The sequence below is a fragment of the Eublepharis macularius genome, chromosome 5, assembly GCF_028583425.1.
Source record: "Eublepharis macularius isolate TG4126 chromosome 5, MPM_Emac_v1.0, whole genome shotgun sequence".
Lineage (NCBI taxonomy): Eukaryota > Metazoa > Chordata > Lepidosauria > Squamata > Eublepharidae > Eublepharis > Eublepharis macularius.
The window spans coordinates 91,978,687-92,004,869 of record NC_072794.1 but is presented as its reverse complement, the minus strand read 5'-3'; positions in this window follow the sequence as shown (position 1 = coordinate 92,004,869).

Here is a 26,183-nt window from a genome sequence, read left to right as displayed (position 1 = left end):
TTCTTTGGAAGGGTTATTTCTGCAGTTACTTGATTGATTACTCGTTTGATAGGGAATGGTCCCAGATATTTCAGAGCTAATTTTCTGCTGGATTGCTCCACTTTGAGGTTTTTTGTGGAGATGTAAACTTTGTCTCCAGGGCGTAGTTCCCACTGCGCCACACAGTGGTGATCTGCATATTTTTTATAGTCTGCTTTGGCTTTGTTTAAAGCTGTTTGAATGGCTGCCCACTGTTCTGCAATAGCAGTCCACCATTGCTGAAGGTCCCCGGTGGGTTGATTTCCCAACTGCATTTCAAAGGGGAATGCCTTGCGATCATACCCATGTACAATTTTGAAAGGTGCTTCACCTGTTGAACTATGGACTGCGTTGTTGTATGCGTATTCTGCTAAATGAGGAAGATCTGTCCAATTGTCTTGTTGGAAGTTAATATAGCAGCATAGGAACTGCTCCAAAATTTGACTTGTTTTTTATGACTGTTCGTCGCTTTGCGGATGGAAAGCGGAGCTAATTCCTTGTTCTATTCCAGTTATCTGGAGAAGCTCCCATCAAAAGTTGGCAACAAATTGCCCACCTCGATCCGAAATTACCTTAGAGGGAAAAGAATGCAGCTTCACAATGTGTTTCATAAATATTTCAGCTAGTTTTCTGGCTGTTGGAATGGTTGTGCATGGAATAAAATGTGCTTGCTTAGAGAATAAATCCACCACCACTAAAATGCAGGAACACCCCTTAGAGGGAGGTAAATCTGTAATAAAATCCATGCATATTACTTCCCAAGGCCGATTGGGGGTCTCTAAAGGTTGTAAAAGTCCAGGTGGTTTCCCTTTCCGTGTTTTGGCACTTATACAAGTTGGGCAGGAGGATACATATTGGGATACATCCTTCCAGACTCCTGGCCACCAAAACTGTCTCTGTATCAGGTGGAGGGTTTTTAAGTAGCCGAAATGACCAGCGGTACGGGCATCGTGACAACGGTGCAGGACTTACCTTCTAAGGCTGGCTGGTATATGCAATCGGTCATTTTTAACCCAGTCTCCTTCTTCCGTTTGAGACATTTTTGCTTTGGGCGCTCCCTCCCCTTCTTTTTCCACCTCGCTTATCACTTTTGCTCTCCACCCCTTTTCCTCTGTTTGGCTCTTAGCTGTTTGGCTGCGAGTGGTGACCACACCTCCTAGCTGACGGGGGGAGAATACAGTGTCAATGGTTTCCTCCCTCTTGCTCTGATGTTGGGGCATGCATGATAGTGCGTCAGCCAAAAAGTTAGTTTTCCCCGGCAGAAAGTTGAGTGTGAAGTTAAATTTAGAAAAGAATTCTGCCCATCTGAGCTGTTTGGCGTTAAGACGTCTGGGGCTTCTAAGGGCTTCTAAGTTTTTATGGTCAGTTCAAACTTCAAATGGATGCTGTGCCTCCTCCAGCTAGTGCTGCCATACTGTGAGAGCTGTTTTAACAGCAAAAGCTTCTTTTCCCCAAACATTCCAATTTCTTTCTGATTCCGAAAATTTTTGGGACAAATACGCACATGGTCTGGCTTTGCCATCGTCCACTTTCTGCAGAAGCACCCCCCCCCCAATCGCTGTATTGCTGGCATCGACTTGTACTATGAAGGGGCGATGTTCATCGGGGTGCTGTAAAACTGGCTCAGAAGTGAATTTAGCTTTGAGCTTTTCAAAGGCCAGTTGGCATTGTGGGCTCCACTATAATTTGGAGGTCGGTTTTCTTGCTTGCTCCCCTTTATCTTTAGTTTTTAGGAGCTCAGTCAGAGGAAGGGCAATTTGAGCAAATCCTTCTGTGAAGTCTCTATAGAAGTTGGCAAAACCCAGGAAGGATTGTAATTGTTTACGAGTAGATGGAGTTTGCCAATCTTGTACCGCCTGTATCTTGGCGGGATCCATTTTTAGCCCTTGCCCAGATATACGGTAGCCTAAGTAATCCAGTTCTGTTTTATGAAACTCACATTTAGAGAGTTTGATAGGGAGCTTGTGACACATTAAAATGGTCAGCACTCCTCGCACTAATTTTACATGTTCCTCTTTTGTTTTTGTATAAATTAACACATCATCTAGGTAAACGATCACTCCTTTATATAAGTATTTGTGCAACACTTCATTGATCATGGACATGTATACCGATGGAGCTCCAGATAAGCCAAATGGCATGACAAGGTATTCATATTGTCCCAAGGGTGCATTGAACGCCGTTTTCCATTCATCCCCTTCCTTGATTCTTACATGGAAATAAGCATCTTTAAGGTCCAATTTTGAAAAGATCTTACCTTGAGCCACGACGTTGAGTAGATCTCGTATCAGTGGGATGGGATAGGCATTGGTTGCCGACACAGCATTGATCCCTCTGAAGTCGGTGCATAGCCTTAGACCTCCATCCTTTTTCTTGACAAAAAGTACAGGGGCTGCATGTGGGCTGTTTGCAGGATGGATGAAACCTCTTTCCAAGTTTTTGTCAATGAATTTCCGTAGCTCCTCTCTTTCTAATGGGCTCATGGAGTATAATTTGCCCTTGGGCAGACTTTCTCCTGGAATTATTTCAATGGCGCAATCCGGGGCCAGATGGGGGGGGAAGGCTATCGGCTTCCTCTTCACTGAAGGCTTGTTTGAGATTTCTATATTCCTTTGGAATGCAATTGATTTCTTCTTGGGTTAAGAGAGCCACATCAACTAGGGGTGGTTTGTCTCTCCCCCAATCTACTTGCCAAAAATGCTGTTCGCAATATTCTTTGTTAAACATGACAATTCCTTTAGCCCAGTCTATGTAAGGGTTATGATCCCATAGCCAATGACTGCCTATGATAAGGGGGTATTTAGCTGCTTGACTGATTACAAAACTTCGGCTCTCCCAATGTTCCCCCATACCAGTGAGTATTTGTTCAGTTTCCAGAGTTGCTGGGTTCATATTAGATCCATCCATCTGTTCAAAAATGACGGGGGTGTCTAACTCTTTGGTTTCTAATCCCAAGCAGTTCACTAACGCAGGTGCTATAATGTCTCTGGAGCAACCAGAATCAATTAGGGCTTCTACACAGATATGAGTTTCTCTTTTGGGATTTAATAGAATAACTGGAAGAAACAATACAGACCCTTTTTCTCACACCTCTTTCTGAGTGATTCTTTTTTGATCTTCTGGTTGGGTCCCTTTATGACAGATCCATCTCGTTTCCTGACTGGGGACTGGGTGCCTCTTCTTTGCTTTCGGTGGGCTGCATATATAAGTCCATTAACACCTCTTCTGCTTCCAGGCCCTTCTCCGGTTGAGTGCGCTTTTGGACTCCCCGTCCGCGGCTAGACCTCGGCATTGGAATAGGGTGAGGAGGGGTAGTGGGGGTGGAAGGGGGTATGTGAAAGGGGCATTGAGCAGCAAAGTGTCCACTGCAGCTGCATTGAAGACATAGTCCTTGCCAATTGAGACTTCTGGTTTGGGATCCATGGAGGTCTAACGCAGCTCAGGGAGCTGAGCTGTCTGTGCCGCTGTTTGTAGGGGCTGGAGGGGCATCAACTGCCCATAGCCCCCTGTTCTCAGGCGGAGAACAAGCAAGTACGCTCAAGACCTTGAGAGTGCATTGATCTCGGGTGTGAGGGGGGGGTCTACACAATGATCCCCCATCCACCCTTGAGGTCCCACTCACAGATGGGTAGACAAAATCTCTGCAGCAGCTCTGGAGTCAGTTTCTGGCATAAAACCTTCATGTCCAAGCTTCAACAACTTAAGAAGGGATTTTGAATCGATTGGATAATCGAAGCAGTGATTACAACCCAAGAGAAACATCTAAGAAGGTAAAGATTGCTATCTCTCAGTACGGGACAGATTACAATTAGAAATAAAGTAATAAAGAGAACTAGAAAACTGCGAGAGACTCAATAAATAACTGAGAAAATTCCGGCAAATAAATTGGCAAAAAGTGACATTTTAAAGAGAAGTTAGCGTTGGAAAACGGCTACTGCTTACATACCTGTGGCTAGGAGGAGATAGTGAACTGTGAGAAAGTTTTAACATCGCAAGAATTGCTGTGAGAGGCCATGTCCTTGCATACTTGGGGAGGCTGAAACCCAGGAACATGTTTTCCTGACATGCCCTTTCTATAAGGAAGCACATATGAGATTTATTATTCCCTTTCTGGAAGGTATCTCAGAACATTCGGACAAGAAAAAATTAGAGAAACTGCTGTCAAACTCAGATTTTACTGAATTACACCAGATAGCGAAATTTTGTGCTCTGGTCGTTAAAGCCCATTAGAGTGTAGGCCTCCATTTCGGTTGCTTGTTTAGAACTATGCTGACTTCCTGGTTTTTACAAATTTTGATAGATATTAGGAAATTATGTTTTTTAATTGTATATACTTATATGCTTCATGTTTTAAACGGTTGTAAAATGTGCACTTAAATTTTATGGTTAATGTACTGGCTAAGTGCTGTAATAAAGAATACTACTACTACTACTGCTGTGCAACGGAGAGAAACAGGAAGTGCGTCAAAACTATAAAGAGACAGGTGAGAAGCGGCCTGTAACCAACGGTAGTGGGAAGTCGCCATTTGGAAGAAGGGCAAAGTTTTGGCTTCAAGGGAAACGGAAGTAAGACATCTTGGATAAGGGTAAGGGCGCCTGCCTCAAATAAGACCATAGAGAAAAGACGCCCGACATGTTGGATTTCATAAATACCAAACTTTGAAAAAATAACCCACATTCGGACTTTTAAAATAAAAGAAAAGAATAAGTCTGCGCCACGGAGCTAAGGAAAAGAGCGGAATCATGGGAGCGAGGTAAAGCCAGCCCCACGATGTCGGAAAAGGATTGGCAGACGGCGCTGGAAAATTTGGATTAAAAAGTTACAGATGGAAATAAAGAGATGGAGAAAAGAGTTACAGAAGGAAATAAAGAGCTTAAAGATATGATGCAGGAGATGGCGAAAAAAATGAAGGATTTTAAAGAGGCATTTAAATCGGAGATGGCGGAAATATCCAAGAATATAGATCAAGTCAAAAACAACCTACAAGTCACACAGCAGAGAGTTAACATAGTAGAAAATGTAACTGATACCTTGGTGGATGCACACAGAACGGAAATGGGAGGAGTGAAGCGAAGAGTGGCTACAGTTGAATGTAAACAAATGAAAAAACAACTTAGATTCCGTGGGATCCCGGAAGTTTTGGAAAAATCAACCCAAGAGCATATTACAGAAATTTTGGCAGGTTACCTGGACAAAGAAGAAGTGGAAACGGCAGCTCTTCTAGACGTGGCATACAGAATATACTCAAAATATGCGGCTCAAAAGAGCTTACCAAGAGATATGATTGTGCAATTTACAACTAGAAGCTTCAGAGAGTCAATTGTGAGTAAACAATTTCAGGATCCATTAGAAGTCGATGGTAAAACGGTGAGGATTATGAAAGAACTGCCCAGATCGGTGCTGTTGGAGAGGAAAAAATACAGAGAGAAAAATACAGATGTTAAAAGATTTGAAAATTAGATACAGATGGGAAATACCAGAAGGGCTGGCTTTCGAATTTGGTGGAGTTAGGAGAAACATAAGATCTGGTCAGGAGATGGAAATGTTTATTAAGGACAATGAAAAAGACTTACCTAAAAGAGCTAAAATTTGAACATGGAGTGTAAAATTATATCTTGGAATGTAAATGGACTAAATTCACCTTCTAAACGCAAGACTGTATTCCACTGGCTTATAAAACAAAAATGTAATATAGTGTGTTTGCAAGAGACACATATTAAAAAGCAGGATGTAAAATATTTAAAACTTGCAAAACTTGGAAATGAATTTGCAGCAGCTTCCAAAAAGAAGAAAAGAGGAGTAGTATTGTATATAAAGGAAGAGCTGCAGCCTAAATTAATACTATGTGACACAGAAGCCAGATACATAGCAGTGGAGATAATTTGGAATTCGGAAAAGACATTGGTGATTGGGATTTATGCACCTAACGGTGCGAAAGAAAAATTTTTCAAGGATTTACAGAAACAGTTAGATGAATTGACTTATGCTCAAATAATTTTGGCAGGCGACTTCAATGGAGTTACAAACCTGGATGAGGATAAGAAATCCAAAAGTGCATTAAAAAAAGGGGACTTTTACCAAAAGCTTTTTTGGGGATTAAAGAACAAGAAAGTCTGGAAGACGTGTGGAGGAGACAAAATCCCAAAAATAGACAATATACATTTTACTCAGCAAGACACTTACATTATCAAGAATTGACATGATCTGGGCCTCCAAGGAACTGGCGATATGGACCAAAGAAGTGGAGATAATGTCCAAGGTAGGCTCAGACCACAATCCAGTCATGTGGAAATTTGGGAAAAATTCTAAAAGAAGAGCATGGAGGATAAACGAGGATTTGCTGCAGATAGAAGATAATATGGCGTTGCTACGAAGAGAGACCAAGTTCTTTATACAATATAACATGAATAAGGATGTGCCAAATTACAAGGTATGGGACACATACAAAGCTGTGACAAGAGGAATATTAATGGACTTGAATGCAAGAGATAGAAGGAAAAAGGAAGAAAAGAGTCATGAAATTATGGAAAAAAATTAAAGCCAAAGAGATACAACTTAAGAAAAGACCAGGGAAGAGGAAAATATATCAGGATATAAAAATTCTGCAGGAACAATTGACGGCAATGAATAATAAAGAATTGGAGTGGAATTTGAAAAAAATGAATCAAAAGTCGTTTGAGGGTGCAAACAAACCTGGGAAATATCTAGCATGGCAACTAAAACAGAAAAAGGAGAAGAAAACCATAATTAAGATTCGAGAAAAGGATAAAATATTGTTGGATCAATCAGCTATCAGTAAAGCCTTTTTTAAATTTTATGCAAAACTGTACCAAAAAAAGGAGGCGAATAGAGATTCAATAGCGGAATATTTGGAGAAAACGAAGCTTCCAATAATTTCAGAGGAATGGAAAGAAAAGTTAAACAGGGAAGTGACAGAGGAAGAAATAAAAGAAGCTATACAATCAACTAAATTAGGGAAAGCACCAGGTCCAGACGGAATAACGGCAAAGTTCTATAAAATGATGGCTAATGAACTGGCACCTTTTTAAAGAGAGGTAATGAATGAAATTTTGCAAGGCCAAAGGATCCCTGATTCATGGAACGAAGCCAACATATCGTTGATTCTGAAAGACGGACAAGATTTGACCAATGTTAAAAACTATCGGCCAATTTCGTTGTTGAATAATGATTACAAGATTTTTGCAAAAATTTTGGTGGAAAGGTTAAAGGGATGGCTATTGGAATTTATTGCAGAAGAACAGGCTGGATTTCTACCTAATAGACAAATTAAAGATAACCTAAGGACAGTAATAAACGCTATTGAATACTATGATAAGCATTGTGATAAGGAAGTTGGTTTCTTTTTCGTGGACGCGGAAAAAGCATTTGACAACCTGAATTGGGACTTTATGTTTGCCACTATGGAAAAGCTGCAAATGGGAGAAAAGTTCATACAAGCAGTCAAAGAAATTTATAAAGACCAGTTTGCAGTGATTGTAGTGAATGAGGATTTGACTAAAAAATTGAGAATAAGCAAAGGTACAAGACAGGGCTGCCCATTGTCTCCATTGTTGTTATATTTTGATCTTGGAAATATTGTTGATTCAAATACGAGAGGACGATACAATTCGAGGCATAAAAATAAAGGAATTTTCCTACAAAGTCAGAGCATTTGCGGATGATGTAATGTTAATAGTCGAAGATCCAATATGCAATATGCCAAAAATAATAGATAAAATAAAGGAATTTGGAGACTTGGCTGGATTCTATGTGAACAAAAAGAAGTCGAAGATATTGTGTAAGAATATGACAAAGCAAAAACAGCAAGAACTAATGGAGATAATGGATTGCGAGATAACTAACAAAGTGAAATATCTAGGCATTGAGCTGACTGCGAAAAATATAGACTTATTCAAAAATAATTATGAAAAACTGTGGTTACAAATAGAAAGAGATTTGATAAAATGGAATAAATTAAACTTGTCATGGTTGGGAAGAATAGCAGCGGTGAAGATGAATGTGTTACCACGTGTGATGTTTTTGCTGCAAACAATTTCAATTATCCGAGACTTCAAACAATTTGATAAATGGCAAAGGAAAATCTCAGACTTTGTGTGGGCAGGCAAGAAACCCCGTGTGAAAATGAAAGTATTACAAGATTTGAAAGAAAGAGGTGGACTGCAACTGCCAAATTTAAGATTATATTACGAAGCAATTTGTTTGGTCTGGTTAAAAGATTGGATAATGTTAAAAGACCGTAAATTGCTGGCTCTGGAGGGGCATAAAAAATTGTTTGGATGGCATGCCTACTTGTGGTACGATAAAGTAAAAGCGGACTCTATGTTTTTGCATCACTACATTAGAAGAAGCCTTTTCATAATCTGGAAGAAATATAAGGACTACATGGAAAGTGGCATCCCCTCATGGGTGGTACCATACGAAGTAATAGATCCGAGAGCTGTCTATAATGAACAACAATGTTTAACTTACAAAGAGATAATATTAATGGAACATAAAATGTTAAAAATAAAAATGGAAGAAGAGTTATCTCCCCATTATGGATGGTTTCAGTATAGGCAAATCAGAGATCTTTACAACTCGGACTGTTTAAAAGGAGGAATAAGATTGAAAAATTCAGAACTAGAAGAAGTGATTTTACAAGAAGGTAAAAAAGAAATCTCAAAAATTTATAAAATACTTCTAAAATGGCACACAGAAGATGAAACAGTTAAAGTCCAGATGGTGAAATGGGCAATAAATTTTCACAAAGAAACAACAATGGAATCCTGGGAGCATTTGTGGAAAAATACACTGAAGATTTCAACTTGTACTAATATTAAAGAGAATGTATATAAAATGATGTATAGGTGGTATTTAACACCAAAGAAAATTGCACTAGGAAATGCTAATATGTCAGGCTCCGCTCCTTGGGTAGGAACGACATTAAGAACAGGATCAGGTACTGTCTCGGATCCACCGTTGGGTACCGTCTGAGACTGATCGGGAAGTCCCCCATCCTCAACGCCAAGTTCAGACAGATCAATCAAGTCACCCTTGGTATCCATCCTCCCTGGATGAGGCGTCAGGGAAAAAATAAAAACGATTCCTAACAAAATGTCAGACTATGGCATTCCAGTTGGCTAGAGTCTGTCTTCCTCCCTTCTGCAAGAAGACAAGGTCTTTTGATTTCAAAAGGCTTTATTAGAAAGACAGCATTCAGGCCCAGGTGTCCACATTCCAGGACCAAGCAGATCCTGGCTGAGCAAAGCTTTGTTAGGAATGAGATACAGAATGAAAGTTGTTACACATCAAACCCTCAGAGCCCAGCCTCCCCCCAGAGTTCACATAGCAGGAAACTTCTCGGTGGGAACACTGGCCAGCCAAGGTCGGCTGAGTAGAGAACAGATAAGATGCAGTATCCTCTCCCATGGAAACGGCTGCTGGCATCCCATGGGCCTAGAGAGAGAGGGGGAGACTAAACAACTACAGAAATAAGTATGGTGTTACTCAGGTTGCATTTCTCTAGAACAACAGACTCTGACAGTCCACTACCCTGTGGAGTTCCTCAACATGCTCAACCCTCCTGGCTTCCAAGCCCACAAGCTTCTCCTCAAAGTGGGAACTCCAAAGTGGGGGAAAACCACCAATGAGGTCTAAAAAGAGGTCCTTCAGTAGAAAAAAAAGTTGTACGTATTTTTCACTTTATTTATTGCACTACAATCTTTTCCTTTTAAAAATCTCTTCAATAAATGTTACATTTCAAAATTCACTTCATCAGTTTTAGGTATCAACATGCTTCACTTTATTCAAACACTTCTGTGAAGCTTAGGTACTATGCTATTATACTACAACACCAACGCAACCCTCCTCCCCCAAACCAAAAAATGTTACATGCCCATAAATAGTATAACTGGATTGAAAGTAGTTAAATACCGTCGCAAAGCATGGGCATTGAGCTAGTCATCTTATATAGAGATGCCTTATATTACCCCTCCCTCCTTTTATTGCTTAAATCCAAAAGTGCAAGCTAGGATGCAGTTTGCTCTTGAAATTCCTTCCTGCCTAATAGCAAGTTTGAAAATGGCGTGAAGGATCAGTGCTCTCACAATAAGCCTAGCAGCTGCACATTAGAGCTGCCAGAAAGAACATGAAGGTGAGGAGGCAGCCCCAGAGACCTTGTAGCGCCATGCATGAGGTCAGCAATGACTTGATTGCCTTGGAGGAAACAGTTCTGACTAGGCAGACAGCATCTAAGAGCAGCTTTCTACTGAGGTGTCATTCTTTAGCTGTGCAAGGAGTAGGAAGCGGCTACTCTGCCTGTGGCGATGTAGTACCACTTCTGACTTGGTGATATTTACTTCTGGCTGGGCCTTTCAGGCTGCAGAGCTGTGGCCTGGTCCTGGCAGCCTCCTGTCTCCCAAGTAGGACAAAGAGCACTGTAACAAACAGCCAGATAGGAAGTATTACTATACCACATGAATAATAAGTAAACTTCAGCTCAAAATGTGTTGTGTGTATGTTTTGGCTTTTAAGAATGTACCTGTTAGAGGTTGTGGTGGCAGACACCACTTGGAGGTGATGGCAGCAAGCAGTTGTGGGGCAAGAAGGCCAAGAGTTCCTGAAGTCCCACCATCCTCCTAAACTCATTAAACTGCTCTACCACACGGCCATACACCCTCCGTGCACTAGGGCCAATGCTAGTCAAATCACCCTACTCTCTTCTGCCTCCAAAACTGCCAGAGCTCCCTGGGTATCTGTGCCGGCTGGTGATCAGCCTCAGGGACAAGTTGCCAGAAATGTTCCATCTGTTGGTGAGACAAAGCATCTGCCACACAATAACTGACCCCAAGAACGTGTCTGACCCTAAATAAAATATGCAATTGCAAGCATTTTAGGGTAAAGGCCCACACCAGCCTCATTACCGTGGGCGATTTTGAAGACAAGGAGTTAACCACATGTACCACAGCTAGACTGTCACACCAGAAGTGGACAGTGTGGTTAGTCAACTGGTTCCCCACTTGCTACGAGCAAGGGGAAAAACTCCCAAAATATTAAGTCTCTGGATAACACTGGATCCAACCAATCAGATGACCATTGGTCCACACACCAGTGGCCTCTGAAAAGGTCCAAAGCCCAATGACCCTGCTGCATCGGAAGTAACCTGAAGCTCAGCCTCGAACAACAAGTCCTCCTTCCAAAAGATCACCCCATTAAATGACCCCAATACATCATGCCAGATCTGAAGGTCCTGCCACATGCCCCTAGTTATCCTCGGCTGATGATGGGACAACTGTAAGGTCCCCATAGCATCACACAAACATCGTAGAAAGGCCCTACCCAGAGCAATCGCCTTAGAAGCGAAGTTCAGGTGTCCCACCAGCTGCTGCAACTTGAGCAGGTAGCTTAACTCCTGCTCCTAAACTCTACAAACCTGCATCTAAGATCAAGGATCTTTTCTAAGGGAAGCCACAAGGATTGGTTGACTGTATCCAACTCTATACCCCAAAAGGTCAACACATCAACAGGGCTTTCAGTCTTTTCATGTGCAGGGGGAACCCCCAGCTCCTCAGTGAGGGCAACAAATCCAGACAATAGTCTAGACTCGAGCACTGTCCTGTACCAGCTGGGCCCATGAACAGGAAGTCATCTAAATAAAGAAAGGTATCAGGGCAAGAAAATCGGCGACACAGCTCCTATTCCAGAAAGAAATTGAAGCACTCAAATGCTGAGCAAGATATGGAACACCCCATTTGTTGAAAAACCCTCAACAAAGGAACAGGAGGGGCATCAAACAGCCCCAGAATGCACCCGTTAGTGCATTCTTTCAATATTTTGGCACAGACCAACCGGCTTAGTGGCAGCTTTCGTCAGGACGACTTCCTCAGGGACTGGTGGCTCACCTGATGCTGAATCATTCCAACATGACGCAGAGGAGCTAATCCACGTGGATTGCAGTTAGGACTGTCAGTGGCTGTTTGACTTCTGTACCAGCTTTGGGAAGATTCTGTAATCATAAGAAACAACATGAATTACAGAAGACTTGTATGAATGCACTTACCATCATACCATCCTTTAAGCCCTTGGAGTACTTACCTTGCTCAAAGAAGAAACAGAGTGGGTTGTGGAGCCCCCTGTGATTAATGAACTGATTCAAAGAGTTCTGGAGATTCAATTAGTACTATGTACAATGATTGTATTTATGAGCATGATTGTATTGTTTGTATAAAGAACATATTTGTATTTTGACATTGAAAAGAAATAGATATAGTAGTTTTGTTAGATATCTGGGTGTTTTTCACTCTGTGTATTGTAAGCTACTGCAATGCCCAGCAGGCTGGCCCCAACAGCAGCTGCTCCACTTCACATCACGCTGCCGCTGCAACCGTGCTCTCTCCTGACGCTCCACTCCTTAAAAGGATGCAGCAGCTGCTGCTGCCACAGCAAACTGAACAAAGCTGTTCACCCTCCATGACTTGGGGAAGCACAGAAACATTGTTGCTTCCACCAAGTTAGTGACTCAACTGTTGGCCAGGAAGCGGAGCCGCCCTCTAAGGCCATAGCTCCACTCCCAGCCCGGGAATGAAGTCTGTCTCTCCCTCTGGTCAGGGCAGCAAAGATCGGCACATGGCTTAAACTGCAAGGCTGCTGCCAGGAGTGCCACATTCTTACCATATATGGAACAAGAAATGCCAGATGTTCAAGTTGGATTCAGGAAAGGAAGAGGCACTTCCAAACTTACGATACATCACAAATTTATGAAAGGAAGTGGCACTTCCAAATTTACGATACATCACAAATTTATGATGGCTAATGGAATGCACCAGTGAATTTCAGAAAAAAATCAGCATGTGTTTTATAAATTACAGCAAAGAGTTTGACTGTATAGATCATGAAAAGCTATGGATAGTATTAAAAGAAATAGGGGAGCCACAACATTTGATTGTTTGATGCGCAACCTGTACCCTAGACACGAGGCTACTGTTAGGACAGAATATGGGGAAACAGAATGGTTTACAATTGGCAAGGGTGTCAGACAAGCATGCATATTATCTCCCTACCTGTTCAACCTCTATGCAGAGTATATCATAAGGAAAGCTGGATTAGATCTAGAAGAAAGTGGAGTGATAATTGGTGGGAGGAACATTAACAATATGAGATATGCAGATGACACCATATTACTAGCAGAAAATAGTGAAGACTTGAAACAACTACTGATGAAGGGTAAAGGAGAAAGTGCCGAAGCAGGATTACATCTGAACATTAAGAAGACAAAAGTAATGATTATTGAAGGGTTACACAACTTTAAAGTTGACAATGAGAAAATTGAAATTGTCCAAGATTTTTTTTTCCTTGGCTCAATCAACCAACAGGGAGACTGCAAAGAAGAAATCAGAAGACAGAGACTTGGAAGAGCAGCTGTGAGGGAGCTAGATAAGATCCTTAAAAATAAAGAGGTCTCTTTGAGAACCAAGATCAAGGTAATCCAAACTGTGGTATTCCCCATTACTATGTATGCATATGCAAGTTAGACAGTAAAGAAAGCTGACAGGGAGAAAATTGATTCATTTGAAATGTGGTGCTGAAGGAGAGTTTTGCAGATTCCATGGACAGCCAAAAAAAGACCAATAACTGGGTACTAGATCAAATCAATCCTGAATTCTCCCTAGAAGCTAAAATGACAAAACTGAGGCTATTGTACTTTGGTCACAATATGAGAAGACAAGATTCTCTGGAAAAGTCAATAATGCTAGGAAAAGTTGAAAGCAGTAGGAAAAAGGGTAAACTTAAAATGAGATGGCTTGACTTAATAAAAGAAGCCACGTCCTCCAGTTTGTAGTATCTGAGCAAGTCTGTTAATGATAGGACATTTTGGAGGTCTCTTATTCATAGGGTTGCCACATAGGTCAGAAGCGACTTGATGGCACATAACACACACACATTTATTTATACTGTCATGTCCCGCCCTGAGCCTGCTTGTGGGGAGGGCGGGCTAGAAATTAATTAAATAATAATAATAATAGTTCTGGTTGGATGAGAACCTAGTCAGGCATTTGTGTGCTCTCAATCCTTGCTGCCTCCCTGCCAACCTTCAGCACCTGGGGAAATTAAAGATGGTGCAAGGAAATGGAAACTGAAAACATTATTCAACTTCATAAATTGTTATATCACTAAAATAAATGTTCAAATGTAACCTATTAGGTTGCACAGCAAAAGACATGAGGTAAATTCTGTTGGATTGGTTACTTTCTGAAATTAATAATCAGGCATATTTGGAATGGATATGATTAATTACATTTCTCTAATAAATCTCTAATAAGTAGTTCTCATCCATGCTTGCTGAATACCCAAATTCCCTCTTATCTACCACACAAGTCTCTATCTTAAATCTGTTCATTCTAAAGTTTGAACCCATGTTAAAGTATGTAAAATTTTATGTAAAATGGTGCAAAAATGCCTACTTTATACCCTTTATTCCAAATCTAGAATATGTGGGGTTGGGCACTAGATTTGTTCACAAATTAATGCAGACTCCTAGCCCTCTTCCCATCTGTAATCTATAATTGTTGTGCGGCTTCTACAGCATTTCCTGTTTGGGCTCAGCTAGATGAGTTGTTGTGATCAGATCTCCAAACGTCTTTAATTTCCTTTGAAAGCATCTGTAGTGTGTGCATGTGATTTGGATCAAGGCCTTGGAGCTGGGACAGAGGGGTTTTAAAATCCCCCCATATCATCTCAGCTGGAACCCAACCCCTGGCTACAGTCCCAGCTGGGAAAAAAAAATATACAGGCTGTCTTTTTTCCCTGCCAGGTTAATAGATACTTGGGGAGGGGCTCTATCTCCCATTCCAGCAACACAGCCTTGATTCCAATCAACCCTGGACTGATGCTTTTAAAGGAAAGAACATTTACAGATCCAGCTATGTCGTTCTAACAACTCAGCTTACTTGAGCCTGCATTAAATCTCAAAGCAATGCCTCCCAATTTCCACTCAACCTTTTGCAGCCTCCATAACGAACCTGCTAATTCAGCAGCTCCATTTTCTTTTATATTATCCCAAATTGCCACTGACTATTTTAAATAAGAATGCATTTTCAACTAATCATTAGTAGATCCTGACATAAAGGGAGGTATCTGGTGATTGTTGTGACTGGCTTTAGAAGTTGGGCCAGAAATTTGATGGGTTGCTGGTTGACCTCATTGCTGCAACAGATCCTCCCCTAAACTTGCCCAGCAATTCATACAATTTACCTTCAGAAAAGGCAACACAACTGAAAGGCCATTGAGATAGTGTGAGCAGAGTCTGGAGAACACAATCATGTAACAGTAACCCTTGAGACTGTTCTCTAGTGAGAGAGTGCTGTGAAGATCTCCAGTGCTGTGGGAGAAAGGAATGTATGTATACAAAACATATCTAAAGGCACACAGATGTGATTTAATGGCAGGCTCAAAATGCTTTCAAAACTTCTAAGGCTAGAAAGAAATATTCAAGCAAGTAAAGCATCCATGTTATCAGCTCAACTAAATAATGACGTGCCATGTGTCATATGCGAAGAATATATGAATGCTTGCATAAATATTTTCCTAATGTCTGCTTGGCCAATGTCGCCTTGGCAAATGACCAGGGGATAGTAAATAACACTCACATTTCTGTTTATTTAAGGTCTATTTTCTCCTGTTGTGTTTTATTTGAGCTGTAATGTTCATAGGCAGCTTGAAAAGGTGAAGGACCAAAACCTTGTAAAAACCATTGTTTTCTTTAAGGAGAAATATGCTGTTTATATAGTGGAGTTTCACTGCCATGGCAGTTGATTATTTTCTGTGACTCTAAAATGTTTAAACTGTAGCCAAGTAGTAGCAATATAATGAGTGGGGGGGATAGAGAAGGGAGGATTATAGAAAAGAACTGAGTTTATCCCCTCCCATATTGTTCTGGTTTTATTATGCTAAAATTCAAAAGCCTTTGCCTAATAATTACATCTATTTTGCCCAACTGGTTTATGACAACATTGCCATACTTTTTTCCGTATAGCAGCCTAATTAATACTTTAAATTAAATGTAAGAGTTCCCCCTGTGCTAAATAAAAAATCAGGGATCCTGACGTTAAAACAAAAATGAAAGCCTATGCTCAGGTATAGCGGAGGAAATCTAGAATGACACTGGATAGATTCAAAACAGGCATATGTGGGAGAGACACCTCTATGAAGATGGAGAATAAAATGGGTCATGGTTTATATTCTTTGGGAAAGATCCAAGCTGTTCCAGTCACGCCTGTCTGTACTGACACTTTTTCAAGGAAAAATAATGACATCAAAGTTCGAGGAAGTTTATAGAGATGCCCTGGGATTTTGCAACTTTAATGCTTTATTATGTGTCAAAACTCACACTCACACAAAACTTTGTATACAAAATGAACTGCTTATGTCCTTTTCCAGGGCATAATTAGCTTTTTAAATATTAATCAAATGTCAAACAACTATATGAATAAAGCCCCATACTTCCCTCCAAGATAAGGAAGTACAGCACACTAATAATGCCCACCTGGACTACAATGTCCATACCCTTTATGCAGCCCAAATACCAGAGAACTAGATCACATGAATTTGGCTACCTTCCTACCCAGTCCCACTGGCAACAATCATTCCTGTTCTTCTCCATTCTCATGTTTCCAGGTTGTTTCAAGCTCCCCAACAATGCCTTCCAGATTTCTTATCTTACTGTATGTGTGCATATATAATGTACAACAAAGAACCATCCACAGTCATGGCCTTAAACCATGCTTCCATGACCTCCTCCAACTTGGTCTAGTAGAACAGGCTGTATGTACGGCTATTTTTGAAGATTTCTCAGAAATTCCAGTTAATAAATACAATAGAAAGGCTCCTCTCTGCTCAGAACACACAACTCCAGTGCTTTACAGGCTACCTATATACTTCTTGGTTCAATTCAAAGTACTTTTGCAGTCTTCCACAGACTATGGCTCTCATATTGTGACCCTGGCAGCAGAAGGTGGCTGAGAGCGGGGTATGAAACATGCACTAACAACATTTGTTGGAATATAAAAGGATCTACAACTGTAGAGCTTTGACTTGGCATAGGATAGTGGATCCAGGCATTGGATGACCTGCCAGATGTCCACTGTAAACTCTACTCCTTACCCGCCCCCCAGCAGTAAATGGAATCCCATCTGAGTGCATGCTACTGTGTGGTTCCACTGCCACCTGGGGTGAGGTGAGCCCAACAGCCCCCAAGCTGGACATGTCTCCATAAGCAAGCTGGGCCAGCCCCCTGACTGGCCAGCTGGCCAACATAGCAGCAAGGGGACCTGCAAGCCATGTGAACCCCTGGGAAAGGGTCAGCACACTACAGAATATGGCACCCCACCCAGCTTTTCAGGCCACCATGCAGGGCACAAGCAGAGCAGGTAAGTCTGGGGACCTGCAGTTACTGAATTGCATCTTCCAGTATACTCCCCTATATCAATTATGTTTTCCAGACAGCCTTCTCCTTAAGGTGTCCTGCCTTAGAACTATCTATACGTTTAGAGCAAGTTTACAGTTTTTTTCTGAGCTGGGCCCAGTCTTTTTGAATAGCCTACCATAGTGAGTTCAGAGGGTGTTTTCACTTGCCATATTTAGGAAGGTATGTATGACAGTTTTACTCCAGAGAGCACTTGGTGGAGGATAAACAATTTTTGCAGATTTGGATATGATCATTCTAATCCTTTGTGTTTGTTAATCTTGTGGGGTTTTTTTAATTCTCTGTTTTAAATTGAGTGCTCCTTAATTTGTACTTTGTGCATTTTAAATGATTCTTTTTAAATTGACTGTTTATAAGTTGTGTCCTAGTAACTTGGTTGCGTTGTTAGTCACCTTGAGTCTGAGGGGGGAAAGCTAGATAGAATTTTTCAATAAATAAATGTTATAGGTATACATGACTTCCATAACTCTGACAAGCATCTCTTGAGTAATATGTAGTCAAAGAGGGTGACATGGCACCATTGTATCCCTGCCTGTTGCAAGTGGCAACCAATCAATTGAAGTAAAGGCATGGAAATATTACATCATACATTCCTTTACGAGATAGTTCTGAAGAGATACATCTCAGAGATGCAAGTTAAGTGACAGCCATGCATGTTTATTATGTCTAGTTGGGTCTGACAAGTAGCAATGGGACCTCTCAAGGTATCTTTCCCTACATCCTTCTGAATCATTTTGTCACCAAGTAGGGTTCTTTTTCTGTTCTCTCAATCATACAAGTTTTCCAGAGCTGGACAATATGAAAAAAGATGTTGAATAGTACTGGAAATGCAACAATATACGAAAAGCCTATGGGGAAAAAGGCATCATGAAAGTACTCTAGTTGCAAATGAGGAGAGCAATTTTAGGAATAAATAGTTCCTAATAGTTGTCAAACAGATGAGAAGAAAGGGAGGATAAGTTTTAATCTTAGAAGGAAGTATAAGCTCATAACTGCAGAAACTCAAAATCTGAGGAGGAAATGTGTGGGTCTACCAACAATGAATTCTGTTTTGTAAATTCTAGTAGTGAATCTCAAATCCACCTTGTTTTACCTAGGAATGCCACAAACTTCAAGGTAAATGTTTGATAGGCAAGCATTCCATGTTCAACAGCCATGAACACCCATTAATTGAAACACTGATCTGGACTTCCGGTTTGGGATCCATGAAGGTCTAACGCAGCTCAGGGAGCTGAGCTGTCCGAGTCGCTGTTTGTGGGGCTGGAGGGGCGCAAACTGCCCGTGGCCCCCTGTTCTCAGGTGGAGAACAGGCTAGTACACTCAAGACCTTGAGGGCACATTGATCTTGGGTGTGAGGGGAGTTCTACGTAATGAGCCCCCATCCACCCTTGAGGTCCCACCCGAAGAAAGGTTGCCAAGATCTCTGCAGCGACTTTGGAGTCAAATTTTGGCATAAGGCCTACATGCCCAAGCTTCAGTAAACTAAAAAGGGAACCTGAATCGATTGGATAATCAAAGCAGCGATTACAACCCAAGAGAAACATCTAAGAAGGTAAAGATTGCTATCTCTCATTACGGGACTGATTACAATAAGAAATAAAGTGACAAAGAGAATTAGAAAACTGCAAAAGACTTGATATATAACTGAGAAAACTCCGGCAAATAAATTATTAAAAAGTGACATTGCAAAGAAAAGTTAGCGCGGAAAAACGATTATTGTTTACATACCTGCGGCTAGAAAGAGATAGCGGACTGTGAGAAAGTTTTAACATCGCGAGAACTGCTGTGAAACGGAGAGGAACAGGAAGTGCATCAGAACCATAAAGAGTCTGGCGAGAAGTGGCTTGTAAACAACGGAAGTGGAATATCGCCATTTTTGAAGAGGGCAAAGCTGCGGCTTCAAGGAAAACGGAAGTAGGCCATCTTTGACAAGGGTAAGGGCGGTTGCCTCAAAATAAAACCATAGAGAAAAGACGCCCGACATTTTGGATTTCGTAAATATCAGCTTTTAGAAAAATAACCTAAACTTTGACTTTTAAAAATAAAAGAAAATAATAAAGTAGCGCCACGGAGTTAAGGAAAAGAGCAGACTCGTGGGAGCGAAGTAGAGCTAGCCCCACGATGTCAAAGAAGGAATGGCAAACGGCGCTGGAAAATTTAGACAAAAAAGTTTCAGAAGGGAACAAAGAGCTCAAAGATATGATGCAAGAGATGGCGAAAAATTTGAAAGACTTTAAAGAGGCACTTAAATCGGAGATGGCAGAACTAGCCAAGAATATGAACCAAGTTCAAAAAGATATGCAAGTTACACAGCAGAGAGTTAACGCAGTAGAAAAGGCGGCCGACACCTTGGCAGATGTGCAGAGAATGGAGTTGAGAGGCGTGAAGGGAAGAATGGCCGTAGCTGAATGTAAGCAGATGGAAAGACAAGTTAGATTTCGTGGAATCCCGGAAGTTTTGGAAAAAACAGCCCAAGAGCAGATTACAGAAATTTTGGCGGCATACCTGGGAAAAGAAGAAGAGGAGATTGCAGCGCTTCTGGACGTGGCATACAGAATTAATTCAAAATTTGCAGCTCAAAAGAAGTTACCAAGAGATATGATTGTGCAATTTACAACTAGAAAGACAAGAGAGTGAATTGTGAGTAAACAATTTCAGGACCCATTAGAGGTTGATGGGAAAGTGATGAGAATCATGAAAGAACTGCCCAGATCGGTGTTGTTGGAGAGGAAGAAGTATAGAGAGCTGGTCCAGATGTTAAAATACATGAAAATCAGATACAGATGGGAAATACCTGAAGGACTGGCTTTCGAATTTGGTGGTGTAAAGAGAATCATCAGATCTGGCCAGGAGATGGAAATGTTTATCAGGGACAATGAAAAAGACGTCCCAAAAGGAGCTAAAATTTGATCATGGAGTGTAAAATCATATCTTGAAATGTAAATAGACTAAATTCACCTTTTAAATGTAAGACTATTTTCCACTGGCTTTTAAAACAAAAATGTAATATAGTAAATTAAGTTTGTCATGGTTGGGAAGAATAGCAGCAGTGAAGATGAATGTGTTACCACGTGTGATGTTTCTGCTGCAAACTATTCCAATTATCCGAGACTTCAAACAATTTGACAAATGGCAAAGAAAAATTTCAGACTTCGTGTGGGCAGGCAGGAAACCCCAAGTGAAAATGAAAGTATTACAAGATTCGAAAGAAAGAGGGGGGCTGCAACTGCCAAACATAAGATTATATTACGAAGCAATTTGTCTGACATGGTTAAAAGACTGGATAACGCTAAAAGACCGTAAACTGCTGGCCTTGGAGGGACACAAAAAATTGTTTGGATGGCATGCCTACTTGTGGTATGATAAAGTTAAAGCGGACTCTTATGTTTTTGCATCACTATATTAGAAGAAGCCTTTTCACAATCTGGAAGAAATATAAGAATTACATGGAAAGTGGTATCCCCTCATGGGTGGTACCATATGAAGTAATAGATCCGAGAGCTGTCTATAGTGAACAACAATGTTTAACTTATAAAGAGATAATGTTGATGGAACATAGAATACCAAAAATAAAGACACAAGAAGAGTTATCTCCTCACTATGGATGGTTTCAATATAGGCAAATCGGGGATCTTTACAATTTGGACTGTTTAAAGGGAGGAATAAGACTGAAAAACTCGGAGTTAGAAGAAGTGATTTTACAAGAAGGTAAAAAAGACATTTCGAAAATATACAAAATACTTTTAAAATGGTATACGGAAGACGAGACAGATGGTGAAATGGGCAATAAACTTTCATAAAGAAATAACAATGGAATCATGGGAACACTTGTGGAAAAACACTTTGAAGATTTCAACTTGTACCAATATTAAAGAGAATGTATACAAAATGATGTATAGGTGGTATTTAACGCCTAAGAAGATTGCGCTTGGAAATACAAATATGTCAGACAAATGCTGGAAATGTAAAAAGCATGAAGGATCATTGTATCATATGTGGTGGACTTGTGAGGTAGCTAAGCAATACTGTGGAGATATAATAGAAATAATTAATGGACTTCCGGTTTGGGATTCATGGAGGTCTAACGCAGCTCCATTTGTGGAGCTGACCGGATTGCCGTTTTAACCGGCCGGAGGGGTGAAAATAACCCGCGGCCGACTGCTCTCAGGCGGGGAGCAGGCAAAGAACGCTCAAGACCCTAGGGTGAGTTAGATCTCGGACGAGGGGGGGCTCTACACAAGGAGTCTCCCCCCCGATCCTTGAGGTCCCACCTTGTGACGGGTCGGCTATAATCTCTGCGGCAATTTTGGGGCCAATTCGGCTGGCATAAGACCTACATACCCAAGCTTCGATCGGGGAGGGAAGTCGAGAGGAGAATTTAAGATCGAAACAGCGATTACAACCCGAGAAAGCTGGAGAGAAGGTAAAGATCGCTATCTCTTGAAATGGGACAGATTGAAAAAAACAGAGAGGAAAGAAAGTAGACTTTTAAACTGCAACAGACTAGCGAAAAGGAGGTGAAGACTCGGCAGGAGTTGTATTTTAAAAGAGACTAAGTTTAAAGAAGTTATTACAAAAATCGGACTATTGTTTTGAATACCTGTGGTTTTGGAGCTGTGGGAAAAAGACACCATCGCGAGACCTGCTGTGGGAAGACGGGAGACAGGAAGTGCGTAACAACAATAGAGTGGCTGGAGGGAAGCGGCCCTTGCCAAAGGACAGGAAGTGGGGAATCGCCATCTTTGAAAGTGGAAGGGTCGTGGCTTCAGCGGAAGAGGAAGTAGGCCATCTTGGATTATAATAACATAGAGAAACCATAGAGAAAAGACGCCCGACATTTTGGATATAAAAAATTAATTTTGGCAAAGATTGGGACATTTAAAAAAAAGGAAAACGTTTAATTATACGCCACGGAGCTGAGGAAGAGAGCAGATTCGTGGGAGCGAGCTAAAGCAAGCCCCACGATGTCGAAAAAAGAGTGGCAATCGGCAATAGAAAACTTGGACAAAAAACTTATAGACATGATGAAAGAACTTAAGGACACGAAATTGGAGCTTATTAAAGAGGTCAAGGAAGTTACACAGACAGTAAAGTCGGAGCTGTCAGAAGTGAAAAAAGGTGTGGAAACGATTAGCAGTGAATTACAAGGAACGCAGCAGAGAGTTAAAACAGTAGAAGACGCGATGGAGAATTTAATAGACACGCAACAAACAGAGATGAGGCTGGTGAAGGGGAGGATGTCAGTTGCAGAAACTAAACACATGGAGAAGCAGCTTCGTTTTCGTGGTCTGCCAGAAGTGGAAGGGAAGTCAGCGCAAGAACAGATGACTGAGGTGTTGGCTGATTACCTGGGGAAGGAGGAGGAGGAAATTGTGGCTATCCTAGATGTGGCGTATCGTGTGAACTCGAGAATTGCAACCCAGAGGAAACTACCAAGGGATGTGATTGTGCAGTTTACAACTAGAAATATGAAAGAGAGGATTGTGACCAAACAATTTCAAGATCCATTGGAGATTGATGGCAAGACGATTATTATAATGAAGGAACTGCCCAGATCAGTGTTATTGGACAGGAAAAAATATAGAGTGCTAATTCAGACTTTGAAGGACATGAATATCAGATACAGATGGGAGTTACCGGAAGGAGTGTCCTTTGAGTTTGGAGGGGCAAAAAAACGTATCAGATCTGAGCGGGAGATGGAGAGATTTATCAAGGACAATGAAAAAGACTTACCAACAAAACCATGAATATGGAGTGTAAAGTATTATCTTGGAATATAAATGGACTAAACTCACCGAATAAGAGAAAAAATATTTTTCATTGGCTACTAAAACAAAAATGTGATATTGTTTGTTTGCAGGAGACCCACATTAGAAAACAGGATGTAAAATATTTAAAATCTGGAAAATTGGGCAAAGAATTTGTAGCGGCTTCCAACAAGAAAAAAAGAGGAGTGGTGTTGTATATAAAAGAGGAGCTGCAGCCAAAATTTGTTATGAGAGATGTGGAAGCTAGATTTGTAGCAGTGGAATGTAATTGGAACTTAAAGAGAGTGTTGGTAGTCGGACTTTATGCACCTAACGGTGCAAAGGAAAGCTTCTTTGAGGACTTAAGGAAGCACCTAGACGATCTTGTATATGACCAGATAATTCTTGCTGGAGATTTCAATGGAGTGACAGATTTGGAATTAGACAAAAAGACTACAAAAGCACAAAAGAAAAGAGGACTATTGCCAAAGCTTTTTTTTGAGTTGATTCAACAAGAGACTCTCGAAGACGTATGGAGGAGAGAATATCCTAAAACCAAACAGTTTACTTTTTATTCTGCAAGGCATCTTACATTATCAAGAATTGATATGATCTGGGCCTCAAAGGACTTAGCGCTATGGACTAAGGAGGTAGAAATAATGCCGATGGTAGGCTCAGATCACAACCCAATTATGTGGAAATTTGGAAAAAGGAGAAAAAGGAAAGCCTGGAGAATAAATGAGGACCTGTTACAGGAAAGTGAGAATATGGAAACACTGAGAAGAGAGACTAAGTTTTTTATACAATACAACGTGAATAAAGAAGTACCAACCAGTAAAGTTTGGGACGCGTACAAGGCGGTTGTAAGGGGCATACTAATGGATTTAAATGGTAGAGCAAGGAAAAAGAAAGAGGAGAAAAGACAAGAGATTGAGGAGAAAATAAAGGCCAAAGAAGTACAGTTAAAAAAGAGACCAGGGAAAAAGAAAATACATCAGGAAATCAAAATTCTTCAAGAACAGTTAACAGCAATGAGTAACAAAGAATTGGAGTGGAACCTTAAAAGACTGAATCAAAAAGCTTTTGAGGGTGCTAATAAACCTGGGAAATATTTGGCATGGCAATTAAAGAAGAAAAGGGAAAAGAAAATAATAAATAAAATTTGTGAAGAAAACAAAACGTATTTGGAGCAGACTACCATTAGCAGAGCCTTTTATAAATTTTACGCTAAGCTGTATAATAAAAAAGAAGTAAACAAAGAATCAATAGCATCATATTTGGAGAAAACCAAACTTCCAGAGATCTCGGAAGCTTGGAGAAATAAGTTGAACAGTGAAGTAACTGATGAGGAAATAAATATGGCAATACAATCCGCAAATCTAGGAAAGGCGCCAGGGCCAGATGGACTTACGGCTAAATTTTATAAGACAATGGCCAATGAACTGGCACCATTCCTAAAAGAGGTGATGAACGGAGTTTTTAGGGATCAAAGAATTCCAGACACTTGGAGCGAAGCGAATATATCATTGATCCCAAAAGAGGGCCAAGATCTGACTAGCGTGAAAAATTATAGGCCTATATCACTACTCAATAATGACTATAAAATTTTTGCGAAGATATTGGCGGAGAGATTGAAGGGGTGGCTCTCGGAAGTCATAGAGGAGGAACAAGCAGGCTTTTTGCCAGACAGACAAATAAGAGACAACTTAAGGACAGTGATCAATGCTATTGAATACTACGACAAGCGTTGTGACAAAGAGGTTGGTTTCTTCTTTGTAGACGCTGAAAAAGCGTTTGACAATTTAAACTGGGATTTTATGTTTGCCACTATGGAAAAGCTACAACTGGGAGAAAGATTCGTCAGAGCAATCAAGGAAATCTATAGAGACCAGACTGCAGCAATTGTAGTGAATGATGAATTGACCAAAAAATTGACGATTAGTAAAGGAACAAGACAAGGTTGCCCGTTATCTCCATTGTTGTTCATTTTAGTATTGGAGATTCTGATGATACAAATTCGACAAGATGAGGAAATACGAGGAATAAAAATAAAGGACTACTCATATAAGGTCAGAGCATTTGCAGACGACATAATGTTAATTGTAGAAGACCCACTGGAGAACATGCCAAAAGTGATAGGCAAGATCAAGGAGTTTGGAGATTTGGCAGGTTTCTTCATTAACAAAAAGAAGTCAAAGATATTATGCAAAAACATGACTAAGCAGAAACAACAATTGTTAATGGAAACAACGGATTGTGAAGTAACTAGTAAGGTGAAATACTTGGGAGTTGAGCTGACTGCAAAAAATATAGATTTGTTCAAGAATAATTATGAAAAATTATGGACTCAGATAGAGAGAGACTTGATCAAATGGAATAGATTGAACCTGTCATGGTTGGGCAGGATTGCAGCAGTTAAGATGAATGTGTTACCAAGAGTAATGTTTTTGTTACAGACAATACCAATCATCAGAGACTCTAAACAATTTGAAAAATGGCAGAGGAAAATATCAGATTTTGTTTGGGCAGGCAAGAAGCCTCGAGTGAAAGTAAAAGTTTTACAAGATGCAAAGGAGAGAGGCGGAATGCAACTGCCCAATCTGAGACTTTACCATGATGCAATCTGCCTAGTTTGGCTAAAAGAGTGGATGACATTAAAGAATAAGAAACTATTAGCCCTAGAGGGATATAAAAAAATTTTTGGATGGCACGCATACCTATGGCATGACAAAGTAAAGGTCAACTCGATGTTCCTGCATCATTTTGTAAGGAGAAGTCTATTTACAATCTGGAAGAAGTATAGAACTTACTTACAAGAAGGAACCCCCTTGTGGGTGGTTCCATATGAGGTGATAGATCCGAGAGCTGTGGATAATGAACAACAATGTTTAACGTATAAAGAAATAACTAAGATTGAAGTATCTAAACTTAGAATAAA